The 21637-nt window shown below is 40.6% G+C and overlaps 1 pseudogene across 1 annotated transcript; it reads right to left on the minus strand.

Moving 5' to 3' along the window:
* Positions 1-15878: 15878 nt before the first annotated feature.
* LOC707117 (large ribosomal subunit protein uL18 pseudogene) lies at positions 15879-16914 on the minus strand (annotated as a pseudogene). The gene has a single exon (XR_003728938.2). The product of XR_003728938.2 is annotated as a large ribosomal subunit protein uL18 pseudogene (transcript).
* Positions 16915-21637: the final 4723 nt, after the last annotated feature.

Here is a 21637-nt window from a genome sequence, read left to right on the forward strand (position 1 = left end):
GCCACCTGGGAGGTGATAAGTGCAGCCAAGAGGCCCAGTGGGACCTGAATGCCTGCTCAGACAGCCCAGGGATCTCAGGTGTGATATAATTGTTGCTCAGCTTGTTTCCTTTACCTAATAAACTGTAGCTCTGTGGGGCAAGTTGTATATTGTGCTCTCCATATAGCCCTAATGCAGCGCCTGGTGCTCCATAAATAGTTATTAAAAGTAGGAAAGAAGGCAGGCAGGCAAGGAGGAAGAAATGTGTGGGGGTGCACTTAAGCTTCTGAGGTTGTACATAAAATGTGGACAGAAACCTAAAGTCTAGGTAAGAGCAGAGTTTGCACTCCGTATTTTAAGACAGAATCCCTGGGTTAGTTCAGGTGAAAGCCCGGTGGATAAAACCTGTTGGACGCCTGGTTTGTGGGAGTCAAGGGATGTATGTGCCTCTTCTGCTGGCTGCCACACAGGAGCTGTGTTCAATCTCACAGGTGCATATCAGCCTGGGAGCAGCTGTGTGGCTGTTAACCCAGTGGATGCCGATGTAACAGCTGGTACACACACCAGTGGTGACCCCCAGATGGGCCCACAGGGCAGAAACACTAAAGGCCAGGCCTCCTTCTCCCTGGGCACTGCCCAGAGTTCCTTCACAACAGCGACAAAGGCAGATCCCAAGCCCACTGGAGGTTTTGCGGGTAGTGGACGTGAGTCCTGAAGAGCAGCTTTGGCACTCCAGGGACCACCAGGCCCTGCCCGCCCAGAAGTCATAGCAGCCAGTGCAGACTTTAGCTTAGGAATACACTGCATGACCATCTCTGTGGGACCCCTTCACCCTCACCATCCTGTGAGATGTGGAAATTGAGGTTCAATAAGGCTGAATAACTTGCGTAAGGTCACACAACCAGTGGAGTGTCAGAGTTCGTACTCAGGGCATCTGGTCCTTTGTCAATCACATCAGCAGAGGCATAGCAGCTGCAATGTTGAGAATACACTTGATCTTAGCCAAAAGGCCAAGGAGTGACGCAATGTTGAGAATAGCCAGCAGAGGACAGCCTCCACCAAGAGGCCATTTACTGCCTTTGCAGCGATCAAAGCTAACATACCAGTATTGGGGCATATGTCACCATGGGCTCCCTGATCCCTGACAAGATACACTGAAAAGGATCCAACATCAATTCTGTGATTTTCCTGTCATAAAAAGCTTACCTAAACCTAATTCTGAAATACCAGATAAAATCAGGGGCAGTCTATTAAGCAACTGGCTAGTACCCTTCAAAATTGCTGAGGTCCAAAAAGTTAAAGAAAGGCAGAACTGTTCCAGGTTAAAGGAGGGCCATACAGCTAAATGCAATTAAATGTAATAAATGATCTTTCATTGGATCCTGGGCTGAGAAAAAAGCAATACAAAATATAAAGGACATTATTAGGACAATCGATATAATCTGAATTTGAACTGTGGTTTAGATAGTAGTATTGTATCAATGTTAAGTTTCCTAAAGTTGTAATCATAATATGTTTACATAACAGAATGTCTTTGATCTCAGAAATATTAAGGGGTAAAGGGGTACAATGTCTCCAACTAGCTTTAAAATAGTCAAGAAAGAACACAGAGATAGTGATAAGGTCACAAAAGAAATGGAGCAAAATGTAAGCAATAGGTGAATCTGGGCAAAGGGCACATGGAAGTCCCTTATACTATACTTACAATTTTTCTGTAACTTTTAAATTGTATCCGTATTAAAAGTGAATGAGAGAGAGAGAGAAACTGTCCTAGTTTTCCAGAGCTTTGGCCGTGTGGTGGCCACACCCAATTTGAGTCAGTGAAAGCTTTCTCAGTGAGAGGGTGGGGACAGTGAGGAGAGGCCTCATTTTAGTAAAGTGTGGCTTCAGACCACTGTGGAGTGCTGACCTTTGCCCTGGACTGGCCAGAGTGACTGCACACAAAGCTTACCTGATAATAGATTTATCTGACCTAGGAGACAGCTTTTGCTTAAACATTTTGAGGGAGTGAATATAATTCACACCTATAGGCAGAGGAGGAACACTGGACCAAGCTGAAGGCAGAATGGAGCTCTGGGGGCTGGGGACACAGGGAGCATTCCAGGCCCTGTGAAATACAGAGAAGGAGAAAGGAGGGTCATCATGGGAAGGGATGCAGGGTGGAACCACCACCTACAGCTTTGCTGGGGCAATCCTTCCAAAAGGTAAGACTGCTGAAATCTGAATGAGCAGGGGAAATATTAACAGTAAAAAGACTGCTAGGAGGGGTAGCCATGAAAAAGGACATAGAGTAGAAAAAGCCGATGGGAATGATATAGACAATGATGTGTGTTAGAACTTGGAGGACTATCGGAATTCTGATTCTTTTAGGCCTGGGATGGGGGGTAGAGAATTTACATTTCTAACAAACTACCTGGTGCTGCTGGTCTGGACCACACTGTGAGTTGCAGTGGTGTCACAGGTGGTTGTGTCCAGCCCACCCTGGAGGAATAATGCCTGTGAGGAACATGTGAGAGTCGCATTCAAAGAGGTCCAGGGTTGACCCTGCGGTACCTCTAGCTGGGCAGTAGGGATTAGGGACAGACAGCCTCATGGATGAAATGCCACTTAAACTGGGTTTCAGAGGAGCTGGGGTAGAGGAGGGCCTTCTAAGGAAGCAAAGACACAGAAAACAGTCCAGTCCAGTTTGTCATTTGGGTTCCCCAGGGAAATGGTGGGCAGAAAGGTAGTTGAAGGGCCTGAGTGCCAGGTCAAGAGTTTGGATCACATTTGGCAGGTGGTGCAGACCCTATGGTGGAGACATGACAGAGAGAGGGCTTTCAAATATTGACCTGGTAGAGGTATGAAGGGCAGATAGGAGAGGGGGAGACTTGAGGTGGGAAAACTAGACAGGAGGTCCCAGAAGTGGGCTTCCTGGGAGGGAAGGGCCTGGGGAAAGGGGATGGCAAGGGTGCATGGAAAATAAGGAGTCTAAGCATTCTAGCTAAGTGGGAAGTAGAGTTACACGAAGAATCCATTTGTTCTATTAGACTTTTGGCCTTGAGTTACCACCAAAATTGATAGGAAGCATTCAAGTCTTCAAAGATGTTTTTTAAGAAATCAATCCATTAAATGTATTTACAGGACATTTATTACTGAAAATTAAGTGTGAGCTTTCAGGTGAACATATTCAAAAGTCTCCTAAGCAGCAAGTGGGCACATGGAGACAGTGATGTGCTGGGAAACGTTTACCAACAGGCTGGGACTCAGGAGAGCCCTGATTTGTAGCGAATGTCAATTTCCAACCTATAAAATTCCCTCATAATGGCCGATTTCAAGCTAACAACAGGATGTCAACTAGCTTGTAAAATTCCAAAACTGTAACAGTTGGCTCTTGGGAGCCAGTACGAGCTGTTTCTAGCACACTCCAGAATGTAGAACAAATGACAGGAAATGGTTGGAGCCACTGCATAAGTAGTGAGTACGTTTCTTTTCAGCGTTGGTTTCTGAACCCAGAGAGCCAGGATTACCTGTGGAAGAAGCTCACAGGCCAGGTGACTGGTTCCCAAGCATTGGAGCATCGGTTAAAAACAGTTCTTTCCAAAGAATGGAAAATGGTTCTATCCAAAGAATGGAAATAGTTTGGATTTGTTCTAAAGCCCCAAAGCCAGGAGGATTATTTTACATAATAGAGAAGCATAAAGGAAAGGGAAGAGTCTTAAAACTAAGAGGAAAGAGACCTGGTGTTTGAACGTATCTCTATCTCTGATACTTAGCAGCTGCGTGCTTAAGTGCTTTGAGCCTCACCCTCTGTCTTTGAAAGCAAGGACAATACTAATAGTGTACACAGCTCCATGCAAAGCCCAGAAGGCATTCCATATCAGTCAGACTTCACAACCCTCCCTTTCTTCCCTGCTACAGCGTTCACCCTTCTCCACTTAGTTTTATGCTGCCCCAGACCCTATATCTGTCCTATAGAACCCATCCTCTCATGCTGAGGGATGTCCCACACCTTCAGGGTCGATCTGGAAGCCACATTGGCCAGTCTGCTGCAGAGAAGAAGGAAAAGCGAGAGAAGTTGATCGTGTCCCCATCAGCTTTCGTGACTGTGCTTTGGTCCTTCACAAGTTGTACTTCTTGCCCTTGGATTCTAGTCTTCCTTTTTTCTGAAAACTTTTTCTTTTGGCTTAAAATTGGGATTCTATTTCCTGCAACCCAAAGAGCTGAGACACCCTAATTATCTTCCTTCAAAAATTCTGTTAGAGACAAAAGACACTGGCCCAGGAATCAGATTTGAGTTCTGACCTTGGACAAATGACTTCACCTCTCTGGGTCTTGGTTTCTTATCTGTAAGATGAACCGATGAACCAAATGAATGTAAATGAATTTAAGCACCAGTGTACCGCTCTGTTCTACATATCTTTAGCCTAATGGGAGTATATTAGAGTTAAATGCCCACTCAATTCCACTAGTCAGAAATGAGATGATTTGAATGACCAGAGAGCTTTGGACAGTATTCGCACAGTGCTGATTAACTCCCTAGCCAGTCATATCTGGGCAGAGGTGATACCTTAGTTCGCCTGGTGTCTGTAGAGGGTCCTGGAACTTGTGTAGAATTTCGAAAGGCTGCTGACCGTGGGCCTTGGCATGCATGGAGCAGGATGATGCTGCAGGGACGTGAGGTTTTCATGAACATTTTTGAAGCCATGAAAGTGTCCTAGGGTTCCTGACCTGGCATCAGAGTGTGCTAATGTGGGCCAGTTTCCTGTCTGAGACTTTGAGAGATGGATGGGAAGAGGTGAACATTTCATCAGTCATAACCACCTTTAGTATTCATCCTGGGACATGCTTTCCCTGTGCTCAGGGAAAACTTGAGGGCTAATTGTCAAAAGTGTGGTTTTTTTTGTTTGTTTGTTTGTTTTAAATGGTAACAATAAAAGAGTAATTGCTGTGGAAGATGCATATATTTATAAACTGTAAAGAAGAAAGTGAAATAATCTGTTAACCAAAGACCTGGAGATAACTTCTAACAGCAATTTCTTTTTTTGTTTTTTGAGATGGAGTCTTGCTCTGTCACCCAGGCTGGAGTGAAGTGGCATGATCTTGGCTCACTGCAACCTCCGCCTTCCAGGTTCAAGCAATTCTCCTGCCTCAGCCTCCTGAGTAGCTGGAATTACAGGCACATGCCACCATGCCTGGCTAATTTTTGTATATTTATTAGTAGAGCCATGTTGGCCAGGCTGGTCTCGAACTCCTGACCTCAGGTGATCTGCCCGCCTTGGCCTCCCAAAGTTCTGGGATTACAGGTATGAGCCACCATGTCAGGCCAGCAGTTTCATTTACATCCCTCTAATTGTAAGCCATCGGGTTTTACAGAGTCTTGCAAACTGCTTATCTTAGAAATGTTTGGGAGAATTCCTCATTAAAGATCTTTATTAGGTCTTCAATTTTTTTTTTTTTTTTTTTTTTTTTGAGACAAAGTCTTGTTTTGTCACCCAGGTTGGAGTGCAAAGGCGCTATCTCGGCTCACCGCAACCTCCACCTCCCGAGTTCAAGTGATTCTCCTGCCTCAGCCTCCTGAATAGTTGGGATTACAGGCACCCACCACCACGCCCTGCTAATTTTTGTATTTTTAGTAGAGACGGGGTTTCACCTTCTTGGTCAGAGTGGTCTCAAACTCCTAATCCCAGGTGATCTGCCCGCCTCAGCCTCCCAAAGTGCTGGGATTACAGGTGTGAACCACTGTGCCCAGCAGGTCTTTAATGATTTAAGATCAAATAGTACCAAAGACTTTATCATGAAAAACAGAAATTACCTTCCCCACTACTCCCCCCTCCAACACCCCCCAGCCTTGATCCCCCAAAGAAAATTTTAAGCATCTTTGTTTTGAGTTTTTTTGGTGGTTACCTCCAACAGAAGCTGCTATTTATTAGTTTAGCAACTTTAGTGTTTTCTATTGACTTTCTACAGTGATAGAGGAGTCAGCTACTTCTATCCCACTCCTGCCTCCTCCCCTATCCTTCTAAATATAGTGAAATCATTATTTTCAGATCTTTCTCCATCTCCTCCTCAACTTCAAAGAACACAGTTAAACCCCCATTTCCTGTTCCATCAAATGTAGATAATATCTCTTTACTCTTCACTTTGTCAAAGGAGCACTTGGCACCCTACCTTTCCCTTCCACTTCTCTCTTCTACTTCCCAACCTCTGTCAGCCTGTTATATACTTTTACACTTTGTTTTGAAATCATTGTTGAGTTGGTTATGTTTGTCTAATGTTGATTCTACAAGTTGAAGACCAGAAAATAATATTTATCTTATTTTGCCTATAGAAATATAGTTCACAGCAGATAAAGTAGTGAACTAGGATTACATTTCTTTATGGAACCAATGTCCCTACCCAATAGATAATATTTGTGGAACAAATTATCTTATTTTCTTTTGTTTTTAATCCCACCAATTTTCTTTATCTTATCCTCATATCATGTTTTCCATGCTTTTAATCAAGCTATTTTTTTAACTGATTCTACTTCTGTTTGTTCCAGCTCCCCTCCAAAAATGAAACAAAACTAGAAAACTCTGTAGCTCTCTATCTTCTCTCGTTTCCTCTGGGTCTGTAACATGGTTGCCATACTCCAATTTCTCTTCATTTCTCTCAATGTTCAGAGTCACATTTTTCAAGCCCTCAACAGCTTCCTTTCTTAATCTATACATTCATTTTGCTGGAATGTATTCTCAGGTAACTTTCTAGAAAATGCTATACAGGAGGTACAATTCTGCTTTCATATCTGAAAATGCCTTTATTCAACTTTTCACTTAACTAATAAATTGGCTGGGTATAAAATTCTAGGTCAAATACTATATTACTCAAAATAGAATCTGTGGTTTTTTTCTAGAATCTGTTAGCATCTACTTTTTATTCTTGGTGCTCTGAAAGTTTTCAGCGGTGTGTCTATGTGTGGGTCTTTTTGATTCATTTGTTCTGGGCATTCATTGGGCCTGTTGGGGCTCTGAAAACAGTAGTCAAAAATATGGTGCTTTAACATATTAAACTAATGAAGCAGACTTAAGGTCTCTCTCTGATTTTCTCCACCTCCCTTTCTCTCTGATCCTCTTTCTGAATGTACAGAGAGGGACTCTCTCTGCAATTTTTTTTTTTTTAAAGAGTTTTACTCTGTCACCCAGGATGGAGTGCAGTGGTGTGATCTCAGCTCACTGCAACTTCTGCCTCCCTGAACCTCCCACCTCAGACCCCCAATTTCACTGTCAAGTAGCTGGGACTACAGATCTGTACTACCACACCTGGCTAATTTTTGTTATTTTTTGTAGAGACAGGGTTTTGCCATGTTGCCAAGGCTGACCTGGAACTCCTGGGCTCAAGCAGTCCTCCTGCCTCTGGCTTCCAAAGTGTTGAGATTACAGCCATGAACCACCGGAATTTTCTTATCTGACCCAGGAAACTTCTTTCCAAAAGAAGTGCGGTTGTCTTAAGACTCCTTCCCTAGGAATCTCACCAACTAACCAGGAAAGAGTAACCACTGGAGAGAAGAAACAGGGGATCATCACCACATCCACACAGACTATTAATCTGTTCTTCTGAGAGTAGCACAGAGAGATTACCTGGGGAACTTAATCTGCATAATAAGACAACTTTTGTTCACAGTGAAGTTCCACCCCTAGCCTTCCCACCACCTCCTGCAGAGCTCAAAGGAAGTTTTTCCCAGGCCATTGTTCTTTGTGCTCATTCATTTCCCCTGAAAATCATTTACTCCCATACCCATCATTCTCCATCTCCCCTTCCTCTATGACAAAGGATATATAACCCTCATTGGGTTATTGGGTAGTCATTCTCATGGGATTTTCCTGTGCTTTGGCATGTTAAATAATTTTTCCCCCTCAGCGATCCTTGTTTTGATGTTAAAGAAATTTTGTATGTCTTTTTCTCCTATTAATCTGTCTTTTTTTTCAGTTCATTTTCAGTGAACCTTCAATGGATGGAGAGGAGGCTTTCCTCCACCCCTACAGGCCATATCAATCAAAGACATGTGCTCTTCTAAATTTTAGAAAATTCTACTATTTTTTTTTTCTTTTGAGATAAGGTCTCACTTTGTCATCCAGGCTGCAGTGCAGTGGCATGATCTCCGCTCACTGCAGCCTCAATCTCCTGGGCTCAAGCAATCCTCCCACCTAGGCCCCTCGAGTAGCTGGGACTACAGGTGCACACCACCATGCCAGCTAATTTTTGTAGAGATGGGGGTTTGCCATGTTGCCAAGGCTGGTCTTGAACTCCTGAGCTCAGATCTGCCCACCTTTGCCTCCCAAAGTGCTGGAATTACAGTTATAAGCCGCCATGCCTGGCCTTCTACTGTTCTTTTATAACTTCTATTGAGGTTCAGAAAATGATAACCCAAAATATGATGCTTTGACATGATGAGTGCTTTGAGTTAAAGAAAATTGGAAGACCTAAGAAATAAGCCACAGAATCAAGGTCTCTTTCTGACATTTCCCCAGCCTCATCTTTCTGATCCTTTTTTTGGAAGCAATGAGAAGGGCTCTCTCTAGAAGTTTCTTTATCTTACTGAAAAAAACTTCTGAAGGAAACACAATTGTCTTAAAACCCCCTCCTAGGAATCTCATCAAATAACCAGGAAAAATTAACCACTAAAAGTTGTCGCCACACCTGAACAGAGTTTTCATCTGTTCTTCTGAGAACAGTTCCAAGAGATTACCTAAGAAACTTTATCTACATAATAAGACAACCTTTGTTCTTGCATAGTTTCACCTCTCACCTTCCATGTTAGTCCCATCCAGCTTTCAAAGGTAATCATTTATAAAATAGTGTCTGCCTCCCAGGTTCAAATATCACTCTCCTATGAAGAGAATATTTAAGCCTCAACCATCTGGCCTCTCTTTGAGTCTCATGCTTTTGTATGGCTCCTGTGTTTATGCACATCAAATGAATTTGTATGCCTTTTTCTCATATTAATCTGTCCATGGTTAGATCATTCCAGCAAACTTTCAGAGTCGGTAGAAGGCAAAGTTTTTCCTCTTCAACACTATGCTTCTTTCCTTTTAACATTTTTCTCTTTTTGAAATTCCTGTCATTTAGATCTCAAATCTTTATATCACCCCTTTAGACCTTTTGTCTTTTTTTAAATCGTATTTTATATTTCTTTTCAAATCTATACTTGGGAGATTTCTTTGACTTCATTATTTAACCTTATTATTGTTATTTTGGAAACCATATTTTTAATTTCAAAAAGCTCTTTCTTGTTCCCTGATTGTTTCTTTTTCATAACACCCTCTTCTTGTTTTGCCACTGTGACATATTTTTCTTAGTTTTCTCTAAGGTTTTTAAAAGTTTTTGTTCATTTATTTAATCCTTTTTTCCCCCCATGAATTATCTCTATTTCCTCTAAAATTATGTTTGTCTGTTGATTTATTTTTCCTTTTTCCTATTGCAGACTTTCCTCTCATGTCTGTTTACTCTTGGATTTTCATTTCTGTTTAAGACTGAGGCAATAAGGAGGCTGATAGAAAATCTTAAGAACATAGAGAGAGCTTGTCCACTGTCAAGGAATGTTGACAATAAGTCATTCTTTTTGTTGAGGGTCCCTAAAGGCAGGAATGCAGAAGGCTTCACTCTGGACTTCCAAATTCCATATTGGCTGTCCTAGTTCTCCACAGGCTGTCTATACAGTCTCTTCAGAGACACACTCTCCAGTGTTTTACTGAGAAGAGATTGACACCTGTCTAATCTATACAAGCAAGGGTGTCAACTATTGCACATATAGAACTTCAATGGGTTTCAGCCCCATTTTCCATTACTGCTATCTAGGATCCTTTACATTTCCAGACTGAAGCACCTCTCACCTTCTGTGGAGAGACCTTGAGCTCTTAGCTGCAGCTCACTCCACCCTGCTGTATTAGTCAATATTCATACAACTATTTCTGTTTCCAAGAAATCTGTTGAAATCTCTATAAAGCAGATTCCTGTGTTCTTCTTTATTGTAGGCTTATGACATTTTAATTCCTGAGCTAGAAGATTCCTGAGCTTAAATTGCCATATGGTACTCTATAACATGGTTGTATGTTAAATTGTAGCAAATGTATAAACAATGTTATGATGAAGATCCTGGTAGCTAAATCATTACACATCTCCATGATTTTTTATTTAGAATAAATTGTGAGAAAAATTGCTGCATTAAAATGGAAACAGTTGTGTTTTAAAATAAATTAAACATGCATTTACCTTAGGGTCCAGAAATTCCACTCATAAGTATTTGCCCAAAAGAAGTGAAACATAATTCCACACAAAGACTTGTACACAAGTGTTCATAACAAGTTTATTGTATCCATGATGGCTAAAGACCGGAAACAACTCAAATGTTCATCAACTGATTAATGGATAAGCAAATTGTTACACAGTTGTTCCTCCTTATCCACGGTTTCACTTTCTGCAGTTTTAGTTACTTGCAGTGAACTTGGGTCCAAAAATATTAAGTGGAAAATTCCAGAAATAAACAATTTCCAAGTTTTAAATTGCATCCTGTTCTGAGTAGTGCGATAAAATCTCATGCTGGCCAACTCTGTCCTGCCCAGGATGTGAATCATTTCTTTGTCCAGCACATGCACACTATATACACTGCCTGTTAGTCGCTTAATAGCCATCTTGGTTATCAGATTGGCCCTCACAGTATCACAGTACTTGTGTTCAAGGAATCCCTGTTTTACTTAATACTGCCCCCAAAGTGCAAGAGTAGTGATACTGGCATATTATTACAAATGTTCTATTTTACTGTTAGTTATTGTTGTTAATCTCTTACTGTGCCTAGTTTGTAAATTAAACTTTATCATAGGTATGCATGATACCTATCTCAGAAGAAGAAAAATTTGAACAAAAATTTCATTTTTACAAGGGTCCAAAATGGCTGTAGGTTAGGCATATGGGTAATAGACGCTAGGCCTACGAATTAAAGCTGAATTCTCACCTGTGAGGCTGGAGTTTGCCAAAATTAAAAACAAATTATTTTTTAATGTATTTGAAATAGAGATGGGATCTCACTATGTTGTATAGGCTGGTCTCAAACTCCTGGTCATAAGCCATCCTCCCACCTCAGCCTCCCAAAGTGCTGGGATTACAGGCATAAGCTGCCATACCCAGCCTTCAGATATTTAACTGACATGTACTTATGGCCACTTTGCCTATCAGATGAAGCACAGAGGCAGGATAGGATCAATCATCCCTCTCCAGAACCTAAGATGCCTACATATGTGTTAAACTTTTACCCTATATAAATCAATAACATATTTTAAGAATGTCAGCTTAGCTTCACTGCTTCCTGTTTTCATTTTCTGTGTTACAAAACATATAAATACTGTGCCTCCTGTACCCATTTGGGAATGCCTTCTTGGTGTGCCCTGAGTTTGTGTTTCCAAGCTATAGTTCTTACACTTGGCTCAGAATAAAATTAACTTTGATTTCTTTAAGTCCATAGTTCCAGTTATTTTAACCTTTTGGGTCCACAGATGACATAGTTGGCAGGATTCTAGCAGAATCCATGGACACCCAGGACTCATTCTCTGGGACTCAGCACTTAGTACCAGAATGAACTTATTGTGTTTGAACTGACTCTGGAGGAGCCACTGGGTATACAGGGTGAGTTGCCTGGAATCTGGACCTCTCTCTTTTTTTGGTAGAGGTCTATTTCACTTTATTCTAAATATTTCCAGAATCAGTAAAAGGAATAGTAAATCCTGGGTTTGCTAAATTCTTCCTATGCTTGTTATTATTATTCTAAATTGCTAGGAAGGAAGAAATGAAAAAGGTCAACTAAGCATTGCTGCAGGTTGGAGTGGCAGTTTCTTTGATCAGCTGAGTGTTTTCAAAGCTCTTTTGTCTGGTCCAACCCTTACATTCTATATGTGAACCACTGAGACAGAATTACTCTGAAAGTATGGGACACTTCCTTCCTCCAGCCTGAATCTCAGGTATTCTTAGGTGACTAAAAATCTTGTGGAGGTACTGCAGGAGATCCCTCCTGACATGTAATTTGGTCCCAAAGGGCTTCACCATCAACAGAAAAATACTTCAATTGCAATAGATCCTCCAGGGGATGCTCATAAAAGTTGGTCACCTCGCATTTGAAGTACCTCACTGCTTCAACAGGTTAGCATCTCCCGAGATGGAGAAGATTAACTCCAGGGTAAGAGCCTGAGAAGTGAAGTTCATAAGCAGCACACTTTTGACCCTGAACACAATTAGTTGGTTGCAGACAAAGGAGAAGGGGGGAGTCTCTTTATGTGCACAATTGGAAAGAGCTGGCTCAGAAACAAAAAGAATGGAATAGTTTTTTCCAGGGGTATTTAGAAGCTTCTAAAAGAGGGAATGATAAAATTGCTTCCATTCAGAAGGTGGGACACAAGATTTTGGAAACTGTTTCTCTACTGCAAAAATTATCTGAAGTTTCCACTGTCTCTCACCTCCTCCTCTGACCATTCCTTCTTCTGATCCTCCAGAACCCTTTTATTCTTTGCTTTCAAAACTGCTGGCCTAGAGTTTACTCCCTCTTCCATAACCCACAGAGGTTTTGACAGCATGCATTAAAGAAAAGCCTGACCCAAGGGGAAAACCTTCAGTGGCCCATACTCGCTGGACCAAGGCAGAACTTAGAGCTCTTACTAAGGAATTTCCAGATCCTACCCAGGATCCTACTGGTTTTACTTAGGAGTTTAGTCTAGTCATAAGAAAATATGAATCTTGGCCATTTAGCTCTGTGTCAGTTGGTTCACATGTTAGTATCTGAAAGAAAAGCAAGGGAATGGGTGTCAAAGGCTGACTGGAAAGATCCACTAAACAATTTTCTTTTTTTTTTCTTTTAAAGTTGAGATCTGACTCAGCTGCCCAGGCAGGTGTGCAGTGCAGTGCTGTGGTGTGATTATGGCTCATTGTAGCCTTTAACTCCTGGGTTCAAATGATCTTCCCACCTTAGCATCTTGAGTACCTGGGACTACAGGCATGCATCACCACACCTGGCTAATATTTTTAAATTTTAAACTTTTTTATTTTTTTTTGAGATGGAGTCTTGCTCTGTTGCCAGGCTGCAGTGCGGTGGCACAATCCCGGCTCACTGCAACCTCCGCCTCCCAGGTTCAAGTGATTCTCCTGCCTCAGCCTCCTGAGGAGCTGGGATTACAGGCACGTGTTGCCACACCCAGCTAATTTTTGTATTTTTAGTAGAGACAGGGTTACACCATGTTGACCAGGCTGGTCTCAATCTCCTGACCTCATGATCTGCCCATCTCGGCCTCCCAAAGTGCTGGGATTACAGATGTGAGCCACTGCACCTGGCTAATTTTAAACATTTTTTGTAGAGATAAGGTCTTACTATGTTGCCTAGGCTGGTCTCTAACTCTTGGCCTCAAATGATTCTCATGCATTGGCCTCCCAAGTCGCTGGGATTGTAGGCGTGAGCCACCACACCCAGCCTGAGAAATTATCTTCATAAACAAACAGCTGGAGACCAAGCAAAAGCTTGAGAACTGACAAACCATTTAGCCTAAACAATTCGCCTGATATTTCCTAAGACCTCTGACTGGTCTAAAGTCCAGCAATGTAAACAAAAACCAAACAAGATCTATGAAAAGATTTGAAAGGGTTTTAGACAATATTTGGAAATGAATGAAGAAAGTCTAAGGAATCATCAGAATGATTCTATTTTAATTTTAACCTTCTTTAAGAGATTGGATGAGCAACTGGCCAAGGTGGTCAAAATGCACCAAATAAACTTGGATTCTGTGCACAGTTTGGAGCTGGTGAAACTTGCTGATAAACTGGCCAGTTATACAGAATAAGAAAGACAACAAAACGGCTAAAATAATGAATTTACAGATTCAACAACTTACTGCTCAGTTTACCTGATCTAAACAGAGGCCTTGCTTTCAAAAGAAGCCTCAGAAACATCTAAAGATGTTTGTTGTTATTGCAAGAAAACAGGACATCTAAAGAAAAATTGCAGAGGCCGGGTGTGGTGGCTCCTGCCTGTAATCCCAGCACTTTGGGAGGCTGAGGCGGGTGGATCACGAGGTCAGGAGATGGAGATCCTCCTGGCTAACATGGTGAAACCCCATCTCTACTAAAAATACAAAAAAAAAAAAAAATTAGCCGGGCGTGGTGCCAGGTGCCTGTAGTCCCAGCTACTCGGGAGGCTGAGGCAGGAGAATGGCGTGAATTCGGGAAGCAGAGCTTGCAGTGAGCCGAGGTCGCGCCACTGCACTCCAGCCTGGGTGACAGAGCAAGACTCCATCTCAGAAAAAAAAAAAGAAAAGAAAAGAAAAGAAAAATTGCAGAATACTGAAATGGGCACAGAAACAAAGGAAGAAAAGGAAAATAGGAATAGGGTCTCCAAGGGAATCAAGAGGGCTTTCCCTTTTCTTTTGCAATACTTTGCAGGAAGTGAAACTATGTATAAATGGAGAATAAATGAAAGCATTAGTTGACATGGGAGCTACCCTTTCTGTTCTCAACCCTACCTTTTTAAAGAATGTTCTTCCTCAGAGTAATCAAACAGTTCAAATGGTAGGGATATCTACTCAACTAGTGACTATATGCAAATCAGAATCTCTGCCTTTCCAGTAGGGAAATTTAGATGTACATCCTTCTTTTCTTTGGAGCCTTCTACACCAATACATCTTATGGGAGGAGATTTTCTAGAACTTTATAATGCTCATATTTCTTTTTCAAAAAGAAGAAAAATGTTTTTAAAAAGAAAGAGGATTGATTCAAAATGATAAATCAGAAAATTCAGAGCAGATAGTCATCCAAATTCAATCATCAAGTATTAAGACAAAAAAAGAACTTGATGCTTTCCTTCTTTATTATTTATTTATTTATTTATTTAGAGATGGAGTCTCACTCTGTCACCCAGGCTGGAGTGCAGTGGCATAATCTCAGCTCACTGCAACCTCTGCCTCCAGGGTTTAACCAATTCTTCTCCCTCAGCCTCCAAACTAGCTGGGATTACTGATGAACACCACCACACCCAGCTAATTTTTTGTATTTTTAGTAGAGACAGGGTTTCACCATGTTGGCCAGGCTTGTTTAGAACTCGTGATCTCAAGGGATCCGCCCACCTTGGCTTCCCAAAGTGCTAGGATTACAGATGTGAGCCACCATGCCCAGCCATCTTGATGCTTTATTAAGCCAAATCCCTAATTATTTATGGTCTGAATCATCTACCAATGTCATTAAAATCTTAACAGCTACCCCAATGTGGACATGAATGGATCCAAATAAACTATTTCCACTTCCAAATATTAAACAATATCAGGAGTAACAATAGAAATAAAATCAATAATCAAACATTTTATTGATAAAGGATGGATTATCCCTTCCACCAGTCCTTGTAATACTCCCATCCTCCCAGCATGAAAACCTAATGGGAAGGAATGGAGCTTTGTACAAGATTAGAGAACCATTAACAAGATTGTGATTCCCCATCATTCAGTAGCCCCAAATCCCTACACACTCCTTTATTTAATATACCAGTAGGCAGTGAATTTCACTAACTGATTTATGCAGTGCTTTTTGTTTTTCAGCATACTGGTAGATCCCGACAGTCAACATTTGTTTGCCTTTATCTGGAATGGCTGTCAATATACCTGGACTGCTATGCCTCAAGGTTACACTGGAAGCCCAACTATATTTCAAAATATTAAGGGCTGAGATGACTGAGCTAAATTTTGAGGAAAATTCCTCTCTACTTCAGTATGTGGATGATTTCTTGTTATGCTTTTCCATTCTACATGATTGTAAAAATCACACCCCGTAGTTGCTGGAACAATTAGCTAAAACAAGACATAAGTTATCTAAAGAAAAATTCCAATACTTCTTAACAGAAATAAAACATTTGGGACATTTAATTTCTTTCTTTTTTTTTTTTTTTTTTAGTTTCTGTCTGTAAGTTTATTGCCTATATCTGAAAAATCATCATAGAAAATTGTTTGGTTTAGCTCTCAGCAGCCCGCTCCTGAGCTCTGAGGAAGCTTGCCTTCTTTTGAGCTACCCGATCCTTCTTCTGAGCAAGAGACATTTTGGGACGGTTCCACCTCTTCTTTTTAACTTCTTTCTTGGGCTTCTTTTCATAGACTGGATTCTCTCGTATAGCAGCATGAGCTTTCTTATACATCTCCTCCATGTCTGGAGTTACACTGTTCTTTATGTATTGAAAGAACTGTTTCTTGTAAGCATCTTCATCTTCTTCCATTAAGTAGCGCATGTAATCTGCAACATTCTGGCCCATGATGTGCTTCCAGTGTACTTCTGCATTAAATTCCTTGCTTTCAGAATCATAACCAGGGAATCGTTTGGTACTGTGAGGGATAGACAAGCCTCCATCCACAGCTCCCTTCAGGGCACCAAAAACTTTATTGCCAGTGGTAGTTCTGGCAAGGGCTGCATCCTAATTGCAGGTAAAGGCACCTGGCTGACTATCAATGCTTTCCACATTGTATTCATCGCCAGTTACCTCCACTTGGCCTTCATAGATCTTGTCCATGCCAAACCTATTGAGAAGCCTGCGGGCCAGCAGCAGGCCAGTACAATATGCTGCAGCATAATTTGTCAGGCCAACTTTCACACCATATTTTGGCAGTTCGTGTGCATATGCTGGGCAGACTGTCATATCTCCCTCTATACGGGCATAAGCAATCTGACAAATGATATCTCTGTTTGTTACACAAACTATCATCCTGTATTTGGGTGTGTTGTATTTATTTTTATCCTGTATCACCAAGCGTTTCCGAGCATAGTAATCAGTTTTACCCTCTCGTCGTCTTCTAAATTTCACTTGATATCTCTTAAAGTAGGCCTTATTCTTAACAACTTTAACAAACCCCATCCTGCGGAACAGAGACCCGCCTCCGCCACTCGACAGAGACCTGCAGGCCCAGCGGCGCTAGGGGCGGGAAAAGGGGGACATTTAATTTCTAAGGAGGAAATACATATAAATTCAGATCAAGTAACTGGAATTCTTGCATACCCAACTCCAAAGACCGAAAGACAGCTTAGGAGTGTTTTAGGCTTAGCTGGCTGCTGATACAGTTAGATACCCAATTTTTCTCCCATGGAACAGTCTTTATATACATTGATGAAAGATCAACCTGACCCCATACATTGGATATCCTAGGAACAAATAACTATTCAATAAATAAAGGAAAATCTTACAAGGGCTCCTGCTTTGAGCCATCCAAATTATCAGCTACCATTTTTCTTTTTTGTTTATGGAAGCCATGACGTCATCCTGGGTGTTCCAGCCCCAAAACACAGGGGAAAATATAGAACTACTGGCTCTGATAGTCAGCAATAGACTCTATAGCTCATGGGCTGCCCCCTTGTTGGAGGGCCATTTCAGGCATTATCATGTTTCTCAAGGCTACTCAGGAAACTGTAATGGAGGCTCCCTTGACTATATATGTACTTCATTCTGCAGAAGCTTTTTTGAGTTCACATCATGCACAATATTTTTCTGTCAACTGATTGGCTTTATTACAATGTACTTTTATTCTCTGCTCCACACATTACTCTCTCTTGCTGTAATAGTCTTAATCTCACAAGTTACTTCTTGAAGCACCTGAGGAGATTACCTCATGACTGTATAAAACAGCATACACTCTATATGCTATATAGTTCTATTACTAATAGAACAGTTTTTGATGCCCAGTCAGAATTTACAGGAGATACCACAACAAAATGCTGATGTTACCTGGTCCACAGATGCATCATATCTAAAGGATAAATTTGAAAAATACCAAACAGGCTATGTCATTGTGTCTCAGGTAGACATCATAGAGAGCAATTTCTTGCCTAAAGTCAAGTCAGCACAGTTGGCTGGATTAATAGTACTCACCAGAGGTTGTCTAACTGGCCAACAGTCAAATAACTAATATTTATACTGACAGCCATTACACTTTTGGTGCAGCTCATGTCTTTGGAATGTTATGGAAACAGCGAGGTTATTTAACCTCCTTTGGACATCCTATTAAACATGGCTCTCGAGTTTCTGATCTTCTGGAAGCCATCCAGTTACCAAAAAAAAAAAAAAAAATTGGCTATTGTTAAGAGTCCTGGACATTCCAAACACGACTCCCTGGAGTAAAGCAAATAATTTTGCTGATGCTGAGCAAAAAAAAAAAAAAAAAAAAGCTTAATGCTAATATCAAATGAAACTGTAGAGATGGCCATGTTTAAAGTGAAGGGGCTCAAGAAAAGACTCCAAAGCGGAAAAAGAAAATATGACTAACTAAGGGAGAATGCTTTTCCCTCAACTTGCAAAATATAATATAGACCCAGTGACAGAAAAGCAAATCCCTATTTTGCCTTTGGGATATCAATTTCCTATATTACAACATGTCCATGAACTCATTCACTGGGGACCTGAGAAAATATTTGCCTGGGGAAAACACTATTACTGGAAACCCTCACCCACAGTAGTTCATAAGGTTTATGCTAAATGTCCAATTTGTCCTATATGTAATCCAGAAAAGCCTCTTCTAGATCTCAAGGGCATTTAACTTTGCCCACTGGCCCTTTCAATATTTGACAAATGGATTTTATCCACTTACCTCCAGCTTAGGGTTATAAATATGTATTGGTTATGATTTATATGTTCTCTCATTATGTTGAAGAATTTCCTTGAGAAAAAGCCACAGTGTAAGCAGTAGGAAAATGTTTGTTGGAATGGATAATTTCCTTTGGAGGAATTCTTTCCAAATTACATAGAAATAGGGAACTCATTTTACTGAATAGATAATTCACTCAATTTGTATAATCTGGCCTATTCTCCAATATTTTTATTGTACACCCCATGCCCAGTCTTCTGATTGGTGGAATGAACATATTGAAAATAAAACCCAGCTAGAAAATTATCGAAAGCTTTTCCTATTTCTTGGCTCAAGGCTCTTCTACTGGTTTTGCTTAATCTAAGAGCAGCTCCTTCTGGAATAATACATCAATTATTCCATGAGATAATTACAGGTTGACCTATGAAAGTGAATCGCAGTTTGTATGAACCAACTTTACTGAAGGGAGATATACTCCATTATTTAAAAAGCTTAACTAAACTTCTTTTCCAAAAAAACTAAATTGTAAAAAGAGCCTTAAATGCAATAGAGGCAGGACCTGGGACATTAAGACAAGTTGAGAATGTATTTAATGAAGAAAGACATTTACAAGAAAAGTTGATACTTACCAACCTAAGTAGAATAAAAAGCATACTCTTTCAGAAGGAAAGTGAGGGTTGAGAAGCTGCATGGAAAGATAATGATGCTATTGCTAAATGGGTGAATCAAACTGCCCAGCTAACAAGGAACTATGCCAAAGCCCAACAGTCAGAAAACGCATGGGTTCAGACTCAACAAGGTTATTGACCATGCTAATCCAAATGGAAGCAGAAGTGGCCTCTAAAACATGGCCAGTCATTTTGGATGCAGAAGCACAAGGTATACATTTATGGAAAACATATGGGCCCTCTTCTTCCTGGAAAATTGCTACCAGGGTACACAGCCTGTACTCTTAGGGCTTCAGCAACCCACATAGGCAGTAACCAGAAATATAATGCAGTACAGCTAGCAGAAATAAGGATCATTTTTAATAATACCTATGTTCTCTCAAAGGGCAGTTGATGGAACCATACTAAATAATAATATTTGGAATCCAATTTCAGTTTTAGATTGCAAACAAATTCAGGAAGAGTGGTTCTGTCCCCAAAACATCTGGACTCCTGAGATCATGAAAACATGGTTCCTAATTTTTACCCCTATTCAAAATAATATATAGGAAATGGATATTTTTGTTTGGAAGTGAAGACAAATAAGACTGTAAGTGTTTTAGCTCTTACTTGAAAGCAGACAGTATTTGATTTAAATTATACTGCCATTTAGTGCACTACTGGATTCATAGGAAAGCTACCTTTAGGACAGAATAACCCATAGAATAATGAGGACACTGATAATCAAATATTTTTGGCAATTGGAACTCAACCCTCTTCAAGTTGTACTCCTAGCAGAAAATGAATGGTAAGTTAAGTAATTAGATATTATAAATCATCAGTTAATTACAGTTCTGGATAAATCCACTCAAATATATCATAAAGTACATATATAAGCAAACGGAGAAGGATGATTATTCTATTAAGCACAAACTATCAAAATGTATGTTCAGGGTTTTTTCTACAATATGTTATTTCTTTTCTTCATTGTCTTTAGCTAAATGAACCTCTCAGTTATTTACTGTATTGTTTATTATTTTGATATTTCTGTTACAAATGTTATAAATGCTGCAGAAATTGCAAATATCATAGAAAGAATAGAATTCCAGCTAAAATTATGTTAGTTCATCAATTTGAACTAATAGCCATAGAATGTAAGTAAAGGCAGTCTTCTATGGCCCATTTTGTCCCACACACTTCCTCCTCTACTTCTGACCAAATGGGGAAGGGCTTCCCATTAACTTTTGTTTAGCCCTAAAGTCCCAAGGCTTACAAAAGACATCAAGCTGGATATTCTTCCACCTGACTCCTCAAGGTCCCTCACCAGTATGATTGACCATGCAATGGATCATTGCCCCTAAAGAATCTCTCCTAAGGAAATAATCGTAATTGCAATCCTGATCTTATTTCTCCCTATGCTAATGAGGAGACATTAGCATAAAACAAGGGGCTTTGGCATTCCAGAAGGAAAAATAGGAGCCTCTGCATCTTCACTGGGAAACCAGATGATGGCACTTCATGTAGGGGTGAACAATAGCCTAAGGACATTTCGAAATTCTGATTTGCTCCCGCATGCCCTACCATTATAAACAAATGAGACCTGTTCTTTTCAAATTTCTTATTATTTGGTCATCCTACCCCACCCCAAGTTACAGCCACAGTGATTAGTTTGGTGTTTATTCTTCCAGATTATCTAATAAATATACTAATATGTATCTGTGCATACAATTTTTGTGGATGTGGAATGTTACTACATACATATTCTTGCAACTCGATTATAACATTTTTAAGGTTTTTGGCTCCTACAAAGGGCCATTGCTTTCCCCCAGAGGGAGGGTTTAGCAAAGAACCCTGCATATAATAGGTCTTTACACGTTAGATTCAGTGTCTTTCTTTGCTGATGAGCATTTCCTCTTACACCAAAAGACAATATTTTAATAGGTTGGGTGTAGTGGCTTGTGCCTGTAATCCCAACACTTTGGGAGGCCCAGGACGGAGGATCGCTTGAGGCCACAAGTTAGAGACCAGCCTGGCCAACAATTTTACATATTTTTTAAATTAGCTGGGTGCTAATTTTTAGTAGTCCCAGCTACTTGGGAGGCTGAGACAGGAGAATTGCTTGAACCTAGGAGTTAGAGGTTATAGTGAGCTAGGATCGCACCACTCCACTCTAGCCTGAGTGACAGTGAAATCATTTCTCAAAAAAGAGAGAAAGATAGTGGAAGAAAAAATAAAGGGAGGGAGGGAGGCAGAGAATATTTTAACAACATTTGCTGGTATTATTTTTACTAAAATCACACATTCTCTAACTTTTAGCCTAAGTTCTTGCAGCCTAAATTCTTTCTACTACTGAAAGGAAAGAAGGACTCAGTGGGACTCTGGGTGGTAGTTGGGACTGAGCAGTGACTTGGTGTG

The sequence above is a fragment of the Macaca mulatta genome, chromosome 1 (assembly GCF_049350105.2).
Source record: "Macaca mulatta isolate MMU2019108-1 chromosome 1, T2T-MMU8v2.0, whole genome shotgun sequence".
NCBI lineage: Eukaryota > Metazoa > Chordata > Mammalia > Primates > Cercopithecidae > Macaca > Macaca mulatta.